Source organism: Aulonocara stuartgranti (assembly GCF_965226115.1).
Source record: "Aulonocara stuartgranti genome assembly, chromosome: 23".
In the NCBI taxonomy this organism is placed as follows: Eukaryota; Metazoa; Chordata; class Actinopteri; order Cichliformes; family Cichlidae; genus Aulonocara; species Aulonocara stuartgranti.
Genome location: NC_138958.1, coordinates 23,554,273 through 23,566,837, shown reverse-complemented (window position 1 = coordinate 23,566,837; position 12,565 = coordinate 23,554,273). Strand labels below are relative to the sequence as shown.

Below are 12,565 nucleotides of genomic sequence, written 5' to 3'. Positions count from 1 at the left end.
GCTGAGAGTGGCTGCGGGGGAGCTAACTGGGCTGAGAGTGGCTGCTGAGCAGGCGACATTGGGAGCTGAGCTGCTGGAGACACAGGTGACACTGGTGTACTGGGGTGAAGGCAACGAGGATGCAGTCCCTCTCTTAAGGGAGGATGGAATGATTTAGTGATAAAGCTTGATGGGAACAGATGCTGATGCTGAGAATACCAGGCAGTGAGGGCTTCCAGGAGGGTAGCTGACTCTACCTTGCCTGGACCGCCCATGCCAAACAGTTCGAAGCAAATCCTGGCTCTCAGCGCTGTTATTAATTGTTTTAATCCGTTAATGTCCAAAAAACCAGCTGTGCAGAGGGTGGAAGACAAAAAGTTGTCGAAAAAGACCACCTGAAGGAGTCTCTTGGGGGTGTCCTCAGCGTGGATTACCTCCCGGCAGTAATTCCACAACTGCGCGAGATACTGAGACTGTGAGTCCGCAGGATCCATTTGATGGTTGCGTCGTTCTGTCATGGTTGGCTGTGTGGCAGGCGTGCAAGCAGGAGTGGTGGATCCAAAATGCAGGACTCAGACACAGAAGTTCAACTTAAAGCGCAGCTTTATTGCTGGAAACCCTCTTACTAACTAAAGGCATCAAAAGACAAACAAAAACGCTGGTGGACTAAAACACTGAAGCAGAAAACACTGAACTGGAACTGGAAACAAAACACTGGTAACACGGAGGCAAAACACACACAGCTTGTTGAGGGTACGACGCAACACTGACTCAGAGAAACACAGGGACTAAATACACTGGGAAGTAACGAGGAGAATGAGACACAGAAGGAGAGCACAGCTGGGGGAAATTAGAACTGACGAGACAAGCAAAGCAGGACACATTCACATAAGACACGGACCTTCAAAGTAAAACAGGAAGGATCACACAGAGACGCGAACTTGACACAGTGGAGACAGCAACTAAGAAACACAGAGACATAAACCATAAGGCAGAGGACTCTAAGAACCGAGAGACACAGAGGGGAAATCAAACATGGAGACACAGACTTACACAGAACAGAGGGGACATAGAGAAACATGAAGGGCAAGGGATCGAAACTAGAAACTCACACCAAGTACAATAATACAAAAATCACAAAGAACTAAAACGCTGGGTCAGGAGACCCAGGACCCTGACACAGCGGTCTTTTCATGCTCCCTGAACTGTACACGGTGAAGATGGTTCCTGTGACCTCTTGAAGAACTTGTTTGGTTTAATACATCATTTAACAAAGGTGCTTACTGCACAACTGGTAAGCCAGACAATTAAGCATTGATACCATCACAACTAGTCACCAGAAATACCAGATGAACTAATTATTCATAATTATTCATATAGTCTTAAGATCTAACACAATCTTGTGATTTTTAAATCACGAATGAACTTTGATTAACCCCAGTTGATTACTGTTGAATTAAGAAATCACTTAATAAGAACCCGTTTGACATTCTCAAAAAGTACAACATCATGCCACAAGAAACAGCAGAGAAACAATTTCACTGAGGTCGATCAGTCTTGAAAGTGTTAAAAAAAATTCTTAGGGACTCCAGTGAACCACGATCAGAGCCGTTATCCACACATGGAGAAAACTTCTCAGGAGTGACAGGAAGCTAGCATTTATCCACTCAACTAGAATAGCACATAACCATGTTCAGTTAACCTGAAACACATTAAATGCTAACAATGCTAAAGTTAGTGCCACTTGACATTCTGTTGAAGAGTCACACTTTGGTGCTGGTTTATCTCGCTGGCAACTAATACGCTGTAAGCTCAATGCAGCAGCTTGGGTTTGAATCTGCCTTGAAGTCATCTTTTCTTTTTCTCTCCACTTTCCTATTGCAGTAAAGGCTAAAATGCCACACTTGGAGCTACATTTAAAATATGATTGCTTTTAAATGGCTATTAAATACACAAGCAATATTCAGACAGGCAATTTTTTACCATAGTCATTAAACTGCTGTTTGTTGAGAGTTTTCTGGGTGTCTTTGGACTTTTGGATGATCAGTCTGATTATTAGTTGGCTTTGGGTCCCGCATCTTAAGAAGTTGGATTTAAGGTGAATGATAACAATAACATTTAACATAAACTCTACAATAAGCAAAACTGAAGAAATTACAAAATGAGTTCGGTGTTTGATTTCTGTGGTTTGGTTCAGTCGTTCCCTGAGCTTAAACAAGCTGATGTGAGATGTAACGGGCAGGTCAAGCAGTGTGGTAGGCGGCTTTAGCTGAACTGCAAGGAAAAGGGCGTATAGAGCTTGGCAGCACTGCAGGATTTCACTGCCTTAAATCCCTTAAAAGAGTTTGCAACACTTCCTGCACATAATACATCTCGCCTTATGTGGTACCAGCCTCAGCTGTGCCTCAGAAACTGCCTGTTTTCATTGAAATTGTCGATCCCCCACATCGTTTGCTTTGAACATCTCCTCAGAGCAAAGTAGTTTGGTTCTTCTATAAATGTGAGGGAAGATGATATGAATTCTTTTCAGATTTTAACTGACAGATTACATCAGAAAACATTTGTGTCTCCTAGCATTTTTAAGGTTTGTGGAAGCCCATTTTAATACCAATTAAAGCCTAATATTTATAACTATTTCAGGATCTGCAGGAACCCCAGAACAGCTTGAAGAAACAGCAGATGAGTAAAGTACCTGTCTATGTGCCCAAAAGGCAAAATCGCTTTGTTCTCTCTCTGTCAGCCATTATTTTTCTGTGGCAAAAAGCAAAGCTGTCGGCGTCAGAAGAAGAGCTACATTTGGCACCGTGCGTCACTCCAAACCTCCCACCGGGCCGATGCACTCAAAGTTCAAAGTAAATGTTTACGGCTGACCTTTGAAGGAAAGATGATGATGCTCAGGCTGATGTAGATAAATAGAGAGAAGATGCAGTTTGCCTGTGAGTTTTCTAACAAGTAACGAATGACATGCTACACCTCCCAATATGTAACTTTATCAGTTTTTGATATAAGTAAAGGTAAAAAAGGGCTCTTGTGGACTAAGTGCATTTTAAAGTCAGTTTTATCATGAGAACCGATAATGAAGTTGAAAAAAATATAAGGTGGTGGTGAGCATGCAAACATTTCAAGGACATTTGGTAACATTCACTCATATGTTGGATGTAGAATGACCCCAAGTTACTGAAGCTAAATGAAAAAAGGAGCTGAAATACAAATACAGTGATTCACACTGAAGCTAGAAGAGGGACAGACGTGAATCCTCTGTATTTGCTCATCTCATTTCATTTAAATGGCAAGTCAGCTTTCTCATTGTGTAACACAATTTCGCTGTTAATGTTGACACTGGGGCACAACTGGATGAATGGTCACTGTGAACAGCAGCAGCTCATTTGAATACGTCTGTCCAATTCAGGCAAAGCCACAGTTTCCGGACAACATGTGCTTGAACCGTATATGAAAGGTCCCGCTGAGCATGTTCACTGCAGCTTTCCCCCGCCTCCCAGCAGCAAGGTTAAGGGCCTAACATCCTTGCTGCTAATCCCAGATGACACCGGGGGTATGTTTGAAGCCCTCTGAGCATGAAGTGCTGCTATAGCAGTTTGAAATAATTTTACTTTTTTTTTTGTCTGCCAAAAACATTTACTCTGTGTAACTTTTCAATAGCTGTTTTGCAAAGACCTTTGTAAAAGTCAGGATGTGCTTTGGGACGTTGGCATGGTCAGCCGTGGTCTACTGTCTGTGCATACACTGGCAAAACACCAGTTATTAATGCACTATATATATCCAAGTCATACACAACTACTTTTTTTTGACTGCAGATGAAAAAAGTAAGCGAGTATGACTCTTTAAAAATTACAAAAATGGTGTAAAAGAAAAAAAAATCACATATGATTTGATTGGCTGGCGGGTATTCAGCTGTTCAAATGCTACCAGTTGATGACACACAGCTCTATGAAGGTATTAAACACTGTCCATTTTATTGGTTCCTCTGCACACGTAAACTCAGGCAACGAACTATGTGGACTCACAGGCCACTTTATTAGAAAATGACACCTGTTCAACTGCGCATTGATTCAAATATTTAGTCAGCCAATCACACGGCAGCAGTTTATTGCATTTATGCTTTTGAATGCATGTTGAACCTCGAAGCAGATGAACTACAGCAGCAGAGGACCACACTGGGTGGCACTCCTGTCAGCTAAGAAAAGGAAACTGAGGCTATGATTCACACAGATTTACCAAAATTGGGTCGATCCTACCTTGTATCAAGTGTATCAAGTACCAGTGCTGTGTTAGCAATATAATGTAGTTCTTTATCTCCTAGATGCAGTTTGCATTTCCCCCTGGATGTGTTGGCTGAAAGGTGACGAGTAATTACGGCACAAAAGCTGTGTAATTAACAACTTTAAACAGTGTTTAGTCAGCTATTTAAACTTTGCTTTAGCTATTCTAATGTCACTTAATAGACTCGGCAGAGGAATGCTTCTTCTTGTCATAGCTGTCTTTACCTCTGACTCATCCTTTTTATGTTTCCACTTACTGAGTGAGCTGCGTTGGAATAAAATATGCAGACCTTTTCTCATATTTTACACCACTTGCTTCAGTTTTTGTTCTATATAGAGAAGAAAAAGGTCAGAAATCTGAACTAATATGCAAGATAGAAGGGAATGAATGTTTCCTTGTTGTTTTGTTAAGTGTTCGTTAAATAGCTTGTGAAAGCAGAGGGATTTATTGTGAATAGTTTATCCTTTTTCTGACCTGGTGTAGGGCTAGCAAGTGGGATAAAATCTCATTTTTAAACAGCACCGAAGGTCTTTTTCATCTCCGCGGGCTCCTGAATTGCTTACAGGGGCTAAAAGTCTTCCAAAGCACGCAACAGACGAGGTCACGGCTGGTCGGCAACCCATTAGCACCTCCTATCTAACAGGAAGAAAAGAAGAAGGAAGATCTGAGTCTTCGGTAATGTAGAAAAACAAGCGCATGAAAAAAAAAGGGAGTGGAGTGGAGGAGTAACTGCAGGGAGCGGTGCACCTCAGCAGTGGTGCTGCAGAATAACAGATGCTGGGCATAAAGGAGAGCAGCTGGAAGGTAAGAGGAGAAAGAGGAGGATGGACACGGTGGACTACAACAGGTAATATCCAAGTCAAGTCAGCAGATCCAGTTTTTGCTGAATTATTACCAATGTGCGGCAGTTTCAATGGGGACTCTCAGCAGTTAAATAGCTTTAATGATCCAATTCTCAGGTAGAAACACGTGCACCGACTCCCTGGACTTCACTTTATTTGGGAATTCATGTTAAGAAAGGCTAAAAGAAAAAATTCCAAGGAACCAAAAGGTGATGTGTCTGTTTCCAGAGGGAGTGATAAGAGCACCGCATGTGGTGCACCCCCCTTCCACCACCACCCATCTCCCACCCAGAAAAAAATGAAAATAAAAAAAATCCAGCCGCCCCACAGAAAGGGTGAGGAGGCAGCAACAATATGAGCAATATGGAACTGTCCACACGCCGGGAACTGGGACCAGTGCGATAAGGAGCATGCACAATGGCTCCGCTCAGGTGGCGCAGGTGGTCGTCTGTCATGCGCTGTGTGCTGAGCTGGAGATAGAATGGAAGGCCTTCCCACAGAGCTGGCAGTCTCCAAAGCATGTGTGTGAAAAAGACCTCGCTGTGCGCTTGTGTGGGAGCGAGGGAAAATAGACGGGAGTGAGAGTGAGCCAGTCTCTTCAATTGAGAGCGCATAACAAATTCAAATTTTATTCTGAAATGCTGTTACAGAAAGTTGAGTCAAATTTGTTCCCCAAAGAAGAGATTATATGCGTAAAAAGTAGCATTCTGTTTGAATTACCCTCGCACCGTCGCCGGATGGTTTGGATGGCTAATGAACGATGCAGGTGAATGTGGCATAGCGGGACATATGTAACGACGGCTAAGCGGCGGCGCAGCACGCCGGGTGTGGGCCCATTTACTCCGCATTCAGCCATTCTGGTTTCACAAAGCAGGAGAAACTGTAGCTATCTATCAAGCAGAGCTGCTGATCTGTGCGTCTGTGTGCACAAAGGGTATGGTGGCACTGGGGTGCAAAACATGACAACTAAAGACAAAGAGTAACATTTCTAGATTGGCAGCATCTTTGCAATGGTCCTGGGCTTTTGTGTTGCAATGATACGCTTTAGTTCTGTTGTATTATACGATTTCAGGTTCCTCTTTTGTAACTTTCTGTTTGGATTGCTTTGCTTTTGATTGTCTTAAGGTTGTAACTCCAGCTTCTTATATTTTTTTGTTTTAGCTTTGACTCTTCATGGCGCAGATTCAACCAGGTGCTGGAAACACTCCTCAGAGATCTTGGTCCATGTTGACATGACAGTGTCAAACAGTACAGTGAACTCATTGTTATGTTCAAGAAACCAGTTTAAGATGATTTCAGCTTTGTGACATGTGTGCTGACCTGCTAGAAATAGCCATCAGAAGATGGTTCATTGTGGTCATAAAGGGATGGACATGGTCAGCAACAATATCAATACTAAGTGGGCTATGGTGTTTAAACGATACTCAGTTGGCGCTCAAGGGCCCAAAGTGTGCCAAGAAACCCTCCTCCACACCATTAAACTACCAGCAGACTGAACCATTGATACAAAACAGGATGGATCCATGTTTTCATGCTGATTATGCTAAATCTCAACCCAGCCATTTATGCCACCAAATTTGGTGGCATAAATCAAGACTCATCAGACTGTGCAGCAGTTCTCCAGTTATCTATTATAAAGTCTGGTGAGCCTGTATGAATTATAGATAAAGTTTCCTGTTCTTAGCTGAAGGGAGTGGGACCTGGTGAGATGCTCTTCTGCACACTGTGGTAGTAAAGACTTACTTACTTTTGCCTTATCAGCTTGGAACAGTCTGACCATTCTCCTCTGACATCTGACATCAACAAAAGCATTTTCATGTAGAGAACAGCTGCTCACTGGATATTTTGTCTTTTTCAGACGATCTGTACTCTTCTAGCAGAAGCCTATCTCAGCTACCAAGGGTGAGAGAAAGGGTACATCCTATACAGGTCTCCAGTCTCTTGCAGGACTAACACAGAAACAAAGACAGCCAACCATTCACACTCACGTTCCTATGGGCAATTTAAATTCACCAATTAGCATAACTCTACTAACTGCATGTTTTTGGACTATGGGAGGTACCTGGAGAGGACAACATGCAAACTCCAAACTGAAAGGCCAGATGGTGGATTCAAATCCAGGTTAACCGCTGTGCTGTCGCGCTGCCTCACAGTATTTTTCAAACCATTCTCTGTTAACCTTAGAGATGGCTGTGTGAGAAAATCCCAGTAGGATCAGCAGATTCTGAAATACTCAGAACAGCCGATCTGGCATCAACAACCATGATGATCAGTTCAAAAGTGTGTTGTCTCGACCATAATCTTGTCTTGGATAAGTAGATATCTGTGTTAGCAAGTGGTTGAACATGCATAACTAATAAAGTGGCTGGTGAGTGTGTAGTCATGTTCTTGCTTTGTTTTTCTCCGACCATCTGATGCGTTCTCTAGTTTAGTTCTCTTGTTGTTTTTGATCTCTAGTTGTTTTCTCTGCTCTCTAGGAAAGTTTCACTTTTGGGTTTTGTTGTTACAAGTAACTAACTTCATAATGCTAAATAAACCTCACATTTTGTTTCTTTACAGATTTCTACATCAGTATTTGGATGATGATGCAAGAACATTTAAGTTGTTGCATTTATGCTAACTGTTCTGTTTTCTGGTAGCTTTTAAGCTTTGGTAATCCATTTTTTTGTTTGTTGGCATCCATCCATCATCATACTTTTATTAAACACTTTCTATTTGTGTCAGATATTTAAAATGTTTCTATGATTTCTTGTATTTTGCAGCTCAGGGCCACCGTACGCAGGTAAGACAGAGCACGTAAAAGCAAACCCCTCAGTGGGAGGGAACAATGTCAGAACTTATCAGCGCTTGTTGTCTTCCTCCTTCCTTTCTTAATTATATCTTTCCTCAAGAGAGGGAACCAAAGGTAAAAATATCTAAGCTCCGTTGCCATGATCTCAACTCCCCTGTGGGACAGAGAGATCCCTCCAAAATGTCACTGTGCAGGCAATAACAGACCGCTGCTGGCGAATTTACACGAGCAAATGTCAATAATTTTTTTTGGCTTCTGCAACGGAATTAAAAGGAAGATTTTTTTCCCCCTTTCAGTGCGATGAATTTCATCTCTCCTGAGGAAATATGGGTAATATATACCGTAGCGTAAAGCTGCAGAAACATGGAAGTTCGAGTAAAATTTAAATAAAACCCTCCTGCTTCAGCTGCAACAAAAGATGACATTTTCAGCCATGTAACTAAATGTCCTTGTGGGGGTGACGGTGCTATCCAAGCATCAATTAACAGCACTCAAGTGAGATCCTGTGAAGTTTAGGATGGCCTGCGGGCAGCCGAGAGGACGGTAATGATGGGTTTCATCAGCAGCTCAGCGGCCTCGTGACTTCGACAGGTGAAGCGGACAGAAAGGAAGAGAGAAAGCAAACAGGAGGAGAAGAGGGGGAAAAAAAAGAACAATGAGGACATCTGATCCTGATTTGAATCAGCTGAGCACCAAGCCATACACTCACACAGTCCAGCGTTCACAGTAATGCCTGTAATTTGTCTGCTGCTCGCTGTGACACTGAGAAGTTATAATTTTTAATCACAGAGGGTAATTATCTCGGTGAGAAGCTGACAGACTATTCTGCCCACTGGCTACTTTTCATACGGGAAAGGGGACACTTTACTGTTGACATTGCACGCATGCACACAAATAAGTAACAAAAATGCTTTAATTTCAGCACGCCGTTTCATCCCGTTTGTTTGTAATAAGGCTGCTCGTAGCAAAGAAAATGAAATCCTGATTGCACGAAATTGATTCACAGAGCAACCTGGCAGAATCGTTTATGCTTGTTTTGTTAAAATGACATGTTTAGGACTCCATAATAAGTACAGAAGAAAGTTGTTTCTTGTTTGCAGCCATTTCAGAAAGGCACGGTTATGAAGTGTTTGTCGGAGAATCCCTGCGAATTTCCACCTGCCGCCATTCATCTGCATGCGTGCGGACGTCTGTGTCTAATGAGTCTCGGTTCCAGGCATTGTGAGTAATCGGGATGTATGGTAAGAGGTGACCGATCCAATCAGGCCTTCCTACCAGTGGATCTGGCAGTCAAATCCCTCCCCTTATGCATCCTTGAGCACTGCTGATCCTTACAGATAATTAGAAAGACCCAAGAGGCTTATCTCTCCGCCGCCCATTCCACTCATCACCTCATACTCTTCCTCTGCGGTCTTCCCCCGCCCTGTTTCCTCATTTTGTTGCATCAGCAGGGACATGTGCGTCCTCCTGGGGACCGGCTGGTGTGTGTGTGAAAGAATTTGAGAATGTGTTTGCGTTGGAGGAAAACACATCACTTGGTTTGGTTTTTGTTTCTTATCATAAAAGATAGTATTATGGGTTGTTTGGTAATCATGGCGTGATGTGGCTCCCGACAAGCTCTCAGATGCAAAGAATTGTGGGACTGCATTATTAATGAAGCCCCGGGGAAATAAAGAGCTGAACATGGATCACTACCATATAGCCTGCTGACAGTAATAAATTCACTATAACTTTATATAATGTGTTTTTAGTGGAAAATATAGACTAAAAGGAATTCATCAATCATTTGGCTTACGTGCTAAAATATATGATATACTCCTTTGGTGTGAAGGATTTTAAAATGTGCTATTTTCACTGCTAGAGCTGGCATCCAGTGACAATTTGTCATATCTGGATTCGGAAAAAAAAAAGCTTTAGAAAGTGCTCAAATCTGTTTAAGCAGTTTGTTTGGAGGGACACTTGAATGGATGTGGAATAAAAACCTGCTGACATCAAAAATAGAGTGTTAAAAATGAATGTCACCACTTGTAGTATAACATATTTTGGAAACAGCATTGTTTTTTTACAGCAAGTAGTGCCCATATCTTGGACAAGAGGGTTGAGTGAAGTTTTCAGCCAATGCCCAGCAGCTTGGCTGTCAAGGAGCATTTTGCAAATTTAAACACAAAACAAAATATGTTATTTGTCATATAAGTGATTTAAAATGCTCCAAAGCGAAACCACACTTCAAAGTGACTTGAATGGAGGTTTTAAGATCCTAGTAAGTCACAGAGGTCAAGAAACAAGCTGTCAACCGTCTGAAAAATGGCAAATGGGCTGATACTTGCATAGCACTCGTCTACTCTGAGCACTCAGAGAACTTTCTACTACAAGTCTTATTCACCCAATCACACCCCGGCTAAGATTCACACTCCGATGGATGCGCTTGGGATAACTTGGGGGTTATTTTGACACACAGACTGGAGGATCAGGGAGCGAACCACCAACCTTTTAATTGGTCGACACCCCACTCTACCTCTGGATCTACAGCCAGCAGTTGGCTAGTTGTTGGTCGTGGTTGTTGGCTGTCTGTTAAATCCATTCCTGCAGTCATACAAGCACTCAGTGACCCCCTGGTACCCTCTGATTACTGTGGAAAGATCTGTATTCCCTGAATGGTTGTTGAGTGGTTGCTACCAACCGCTAGGTGAAAAGTGGTTGCAAAGAGGTTTACCCCCTCATGATTGGTTTGTTTGCTATCCGGTTGCTGCAGTCATTGAAACACCCACACGTCTGCAAGCTAACTGCCTACAGAGCAGCAGTGAAAAGGATCTTCAAAAAGCTTGTTGATTTTACTTTTACGTTTTAATACCAATCGGCAAGTAGATGACCAATACTTGCAGACAAGATGCAGACAAGTCAGCATCTTCCATGCAAACAGCATTTGACTATGCGAATCAGTTAGAGACCAAACAAACTGCAGTTTTGGCTCACCTTTTTAGGCCAAGAAGTTGCCACATTTCAAGCTCAGCCACTTCTGATTTCATAGATATCAGAACATTAGCAACAGTAGAGACATAACAGGGTTGAAGTTAGTAAGCTTTTTTAAATCTGCACATTAAAATCATGTTTCTCCGCTTCCCTGACATACACCACGCGTGTACTAGTTTCTGCTTATGTTCAACATGCCAGTGATGAACACACGCACGTGGAAAAACATGTTTCACCTCCTGGCTGTATTAGATTTGCTCATCAGATGTTAACAGGAATTTAAATGGACATTGTTGACAGGAATCATGCTACTCTTCAGTTCGTAATTGCTTTTCAGTGCACAGTGAAACATTTTCATCACTCTGTGGTTAATTGCTTCCGCTGCAGCGCCTTTTATTCCCAGCTAAAGGACGCCAATGGGGAGAGATATCTGGTGTGTAAACTAAAAGGTGTTGCTGTTAATTAATAATGTATTATATTTTAAACATGAGACCTGAAAATGAGCATTCTGAGGAAGGTGACACACTTGGTCAAAATGAAGGTAATTCCTCAGTGGTTATTATAACATCTTTGACAAACCTACTGCATTATTTTAAGGGTCCAAATACTGAGTGTATTAAAAAATCACAGCAGAACTGTGTAGTTATTCACATAAACGGCTGTGCTTTTACTAGCACATTGTGTAAGCATAACTCTCAGAAGATGCTTGATGACTATCTTTTGGGGTTTTCTGAGTCTGCTCAGACTGTTATCTTCACCAGACCCCGGCAGGCAGTTGGCTGTAGTAGTTTCAATGACGGCTAAAGAGAGATTTAAGATCTGTGAGGGAACTCTATACAAGAGAACAAACCCTGCACTGGAGGATTTTTCGGGTATCACGGCACTACAGAGAGAAATCAAAGACATCTTTGTACACCAAACCAACTGCTCAACTTAAACATTTATATTGACATCGGCTTTGTTCCTATTCACAGTACTACAACCGTAGATGTGATTGTAACAGCAGAGGCACAATGTAGAAATGAGATGTCAATAGCAGTAAACTGAGATTTCTATTTCTTCTTCTGCTTGTTGAAAAATGTACTGGGTCTATGATACGGCAACCAAACAATGACTGAAAAAATAGTAATCGATACAGTGAGTTTACCGCATAACTGAGCATTTTTACAGTCGTTTGGTCTCATTTACTTATCAGCTACACGACAATGGGAGTCAACACTGTGATAAGCGAATAGGGCAGGGACAAGCTATTGATACCACAATATAAACACATTGTATAATGACACCAGACTTAAGAGGAAAGCTAATCGAGAGCTAACAGAATACAGAACAGAATAGATGCATCAACACACTCGATCAATATGATACACGTACACGGTGGCCATTTTTTCTTCTTCTATACAAATATTGCCATGAATCTTAGATAACTGTCTTACTCGCGATCGTGGCTCAAGAGTTGGGTGTTCGTCCTGTAATCGGAAGGTTGTCGGTTCGAGCCCCGGCTCGGACAGTCTCGGTCGTTGTGTCCTTGGGCAAGACACTTCACCTGCCGCCTACTGGTGATGGCCAGAGGGGCCGATGGCGTGATATGGCAGCTTGCCTCCACCAGTGTGTGAGAGTGAATGAATAGTGGCATTGTAAAGCGCTTTGAGGGGTCCCGAAAAGCGCTATATAAATGCAATCCATTATTATTATTATTATT

The 12,565-nt window shown here is 42.3% G+C and overlaps 1 protein-coding gene across 3 annotated transcripts in view; it reads right to left on the bottom strand.

The window, feature by feature from the left end:
• Window positions 1-12,565, bottom strand: part of LOC309700966 (receptor tyrosine-protein kinase erbB-4-like) — a 371,528-nt gene that overhangs the window by 36,669 nt on the left and 322,294 nt on the right. The window lies entirely within an intron of this gene.